Raw genomic sequence first — 4,775 nt, 5'->3', positions numbered from 1 at the left:
TCTATGCATCTGCTCTCCCACAATATGGCGCTGGGAGAGGAGGAAACAGCTTCTACACAGCTGCCTCCAGTTCAACCAATATACTGTAGGACCTGCTCCTGATTGGAGGAGAGCAGCGTACTCGGCGTGTGGGTAGCAGAGTTGGGATTGGTGGAAGAGGACTATAAAGGAGGAGAGAGACAACATGCACCGGGGAACATCTATCTGAAGGAACACCTGTGCAGCCCCCGAGAGAGCCGGCCAGCGGTGTGCAGCTCCCCTGCGGAAGTGGGGAAAGTGGCAGGGGGCCCGCCCCTCCACGGAGGTGGAGGGACGGTAGCCAACCCGGGAAGAACCAGCAGCAAACCCGGGGAGGGCCGAGCAGATGAAAGAAGAACGCAGGGTCCTGTGTCGTTCCTCCACGAAGAGGGGGAGCGACATAATGGTGCCGTGACTCGGATAGGAAGCCTAGGCAGGGTCTAGTGTCATTCCTCCACGAAGAGGGGGAGTGACATTTCTCCTCACATTTTGCAGCATGAATTCTCTCCACAAATCCCCCATTAACACCATAGCTCCCTAGCACTAAATCTTGAATTTCAATCCCTTTGGGAATGTTCTACTTACTGATAGGTAATCAAGGAGCATTTATTGAGCACCTGCTGTATGAAAGCCACAACAGGGGGTTACAAAGAATTATGAGGTCACAATACTTTTCCTCAAGGAATCTAATTCCTACTTAAGAAAAATTAGAAAACTTCCAGTACAACAATAAAAAGTTCAACTAAAATGTGGAACTATGATATAACATACTGTGATATAAATTATGATTGGAAGTCAAATGAAAATCAAAGTGAAGATGTAAATAAATGACTATCTTAGAGAAAATAATATTTCTGGATTCTTTTTTCATAAATGCAATTCAAATTTTGAAAGGAAAGAAACTGTTTATTTTGTGCTTGGGGCGTGCTAGGATCTGTGTCTTGTTCAAGAGTAGACCACAGATTGTCTCCTTTGCAGGACCCTTGCCATATTCTCCTTGCAGCTCCAGGGCCCACTGGTGTACAGTGTCAACCCTCAAGGAAACACTCATAGAGCCAGTGACAGACGAAGAGGCAATGATCCCCAAAAATTGGATCACTGTAGTACTTTTTGGACAAGTCAGAATGGGGTGTGCTATTAGCATTCTGGGAAAGTTTCTGACTGATGAACGTGCTCCTGGGGATCTCTGGGAAGATAAACTCAAAGGCAAGAAGATGGATCTGAAACACGAGAGCTTGTTCTTTCAGACACCTAAAACTGTGGCAGGTAAAGACTACTCTGTAACCAGCAATTCTACAATCACTGTAGTGACTGTGGGAGTCCGTCAACAAGACGGGGAAAGCTGTCTCAACCAGGTGCAAAGAAATGTGAATGTCTTCAATTCCATTATTCCCTAGATCATCAAATATAGTCCTGGCTGCATCATAATTATGGTTCCCAAGCCAGTGGACATTCTTATGTATGAAACCTGGAAACTAAGCGGACTCTTCAAGCACCATCATTGGAAATGAGTATAATCTGGGTTCTGCTAAGCTTCACTATCTCATGGCTGAAAAAGTAGGCAATTCATCCCAGCAGCTGCCATGGATGGATTTTTGGGAGAACACGATCACTCAGGTGTGTCTATATGGAGTAGAGTGAATGTGGCAAATGCAAGTGTTTCTCTATAGGAACCGAATCCAGAGATGGGAATGGACAATGATAGTGAAAACTGGGAGGAAATACACAAGATGATGGTGGAATGTGTGTATGGAGTCGTCAAGCTGACAAGGTAAATCAACTGGGCTATTGGATTAAGTGTGGCTGATCTCACTGAATCCATGTTGAAAAAATCTCTCCAGGATCCAATTAGTGTCTACAATGGTGTGCATTGAATGAAGTCTTTTGAGCCTTCTGTGCCTTCTCAATGCCTGGGATTAACCAGAGTCATCAACCAGAAGCTGAAGGGTGTTGAGCTTGCTCAGCTCAAGAAAAGTACAAACCCTATGCAGGACATCCAGAAGGACCTGAAAGACCTATGACTCCAGAGTCCTAGGCTGTAGAAGCTTAACTCTAATGCTGGGGCTGGCTGTGGCTTAGCAGGTAAAGCTGCTTCATGCAGTGCTGGCATTCCATAGGGGCGTCAATTCGAGACCCGGCTGCTCCACTTCTGATCCAGCTCTATTCTATGGCCTTCAAAAGCAGTAGAAGATGGCCCAAGTCCTTGGGCCCCTGCACGCACATGGTGGACATGGAAGAAGCTCCTGGCTCCTGGCTTTGGATCAGGGCAGCTCCATCCATTGCAGCCAGCTGGGGAGTGAACCAGCGGACGGAAGATCTATCTCTCTCTCTGGCTCTCCTTTCTGTGTAACTTTGACTTTCAAATAAATAAATAAATCTTGAAAAAAACCTCTAATATTATTACTCTGGAGCCCATATTTTTCATCCATGTCTGTGGATGTCTTTTTCTCTTCCTTGACAGGTGATTTTCTGTCTCTGACTCAAAGTGCAGCCTGGTTTAATGCTTGCACAAAATAAACTATTTTAATGTACCTCTAAAAAAAGACCAAAAGACTTAATAATTTTAGACTCCATTAGAAAATAAGATAATTATATATGAATGTTAAATGTGTGAGAGCCAAGACAGAAAGAATAGAAATATAACATTTAAACAGCAAAGAAAAAAATAAATGTGGAGACTTTTATCAGCCTGACAAGTGCATGAAATGAGAAATAGAATGGTAGAATGATAGCATATTGAATAAAAATGTTGCAAGATGGTATATAGCTGATATTACTTACGCAGGTGAAAATACAAAAGATACTACTCTTTTTACTACAATAGAAGCATATACAAGAATACATTGAAGAGCTTGTTTAGGTTCAAGAAATTTTTGAAACCATACATTGTTTTTTCTTAATATAGATTCCTGAAGAATTTGAAGATTCTACATATAGCAATATTATTAAAACAAAAAGTGAGTGGGAGAGATTTACATTCTGTCATATTTTTGTTACTAGGAAAGAAATCAAGTAAGGATAAGACTAGACATAGAGAAGCTTTAACCAATTATATGTTTGTTTTTTTATTTGAAATTTCTCAAGAAAATATAGTAAATCTTAAGATTTAATGAATGAAGGGAATTAGAGTCCTAACTTTAGCTGCATCTAAAATTAAGTATTATTTTTATTATGTCTGCTAAATTTCTGATGTAAATACAATTTTAGTCAAAAAATTAGTTGTTAATTCTGAGCAATACACTCATGATCAGTAGTGAAATTTTTGTCTGAATATTTGATATATTTTTAAAATAAAAAATATTGGTTTATGTCATTAATATATCCAAAATATATTATACGTAATGTGCAGGTTGATTCAAATGTTAGCATTTTCATCAGCAATCTCTCTTAATTTTACTGATAGTTTCTTTTTTTAGTCCTAGCATCCTTGGTCTGTCTTCTTGCATAGCCTAATCCTCCGCCTGTGGCGCCAGCACCCCGGCTTCTAGTCCCGGTTGGGGCGCCAGCTTCTGTCCCGGTTGCTCCTCTTCTAGTCCAGCTCTCTGCTGTGGCCCAGGAGGGCAGTGGAGGATGGCCCAAGTGCTTGGGCCCTGCACTTGCATGGGAAACCAGGAGGAAGCACCTGGCTCCTGGCTTCGGATCAGTGCAGCGTGCTGGCCGCAACGCGCCGGCTGTGGCGGCCACTTGGGGGGTGAACCAACAGAAAAAGGAAGATCTTTCTCTCTGTCTCTCTCTCTCTCTCACTGTCTAACTCTGCCTATCAAAAAAAAAAAAAAAAAAGAGAGAGAGAGAGAGAGATGCAGAGGATTTAGTCCCTTGTCCCTTAATGGGCAAGCAATGAATGCCCTTAGTCCCAAGTCTAAGAGATGGTCATGGAGTATTCTCATTAGAAAGTTTGGTCTTTTCCCGTAGCAATGTAAATGGATTTCTTCTGCCTGGAGATGTGCCTCACATTTGTACCTAGTCAGTCTATCTAGAATCTCATGGATACTCTTATAGAAAATAGAAGCTATTGAGATGAGGCAAGGAGAACAACAAGCACACTATCTAGCCCTTGATTAGTTAGAAAAACAGTAGTAAAGAGTGTCAAGAACAAATGTCAGCAATATGCTGTTAGCTTAATCCCATGCATGCATTTATTTTAAGGACAGCATCATTTTAAGCATAACAAAAGATACAATTGTGTGTGTGTGTGTGTGTGTGTGTAAGAGAGGGAGAGAGAGAGTGCACAGGCAAGAATGAATGATTCATAAAACTCATTAATCATTTACAAAGTAACTCTTTAATTCATGTACTCAAAACTATTTTCTAAGCATGTGTCTTAGTCTAGCCATTAACAAGGTGCCATGTTTTGGCCTTTTTTTTTCAAGCTCACTTAAAGTATTAAGATGAAGAAAGAATATAATAAACTTCAATATCATCTTCTTCTGTCCTAAAATAAAAATGAACTGGAGACTTTCCTTGAGGTCATCTTCGATGACCGGACATGGTAGGCTCCATAGTTTAGCAGTTAAGGGCACAGACTAGAACAGGACTACATGCCTTGAAATCCCAATGTGCACCACTTACCACTTTGTGAATTTTAGCAACTAGCCTCATTTCCCCATGTCTGTTTCTATAGAGAGCGTCTTCATCAAATGGACATTCCAAATATGAAATGGCGTCACCCTGGTACAGCACATAGACTGTCAGATGACATACTGCAATCTCTAAAGAGGATACCTTAACATAAGAATGCTCTATTGATTTCCAGAGTA

The 4,775-nt window shown here is 41.3% G+C and overlaps 1 pseudogene; it reads left to right on the top strand.

Annotated features, from left to right (window-relative positions):
* Positions 1-845: 845 nt before the first annotated feature.
* On the top strand, positions 846-2,039 carry LOC100349390 (L-lactate dehydrogenase B chain-like; annotated as a pseudogene).
* The last annotated feature ends 2,736 nt before the right edge of the window (positions 2,040-4,775 follow it).

The sequence above is a fragment of the Oryctolagus cuniculus genome, chromosome 6 (assembly GCF_964237555.1).
Source record: "Oryctolagus cuniculus chromosome 6, mOryCun1.1, whole genome shotgun sequence".
NCBI lineage: Eukaryota > Metazoa > Chordata > Mammalia > Lagomorpha > Leporidae > Oryctolagus > Oryctolagus cuniculus.
This window is presented reverse-complemented; position numbering and strand designations above follow the sequence as displayed.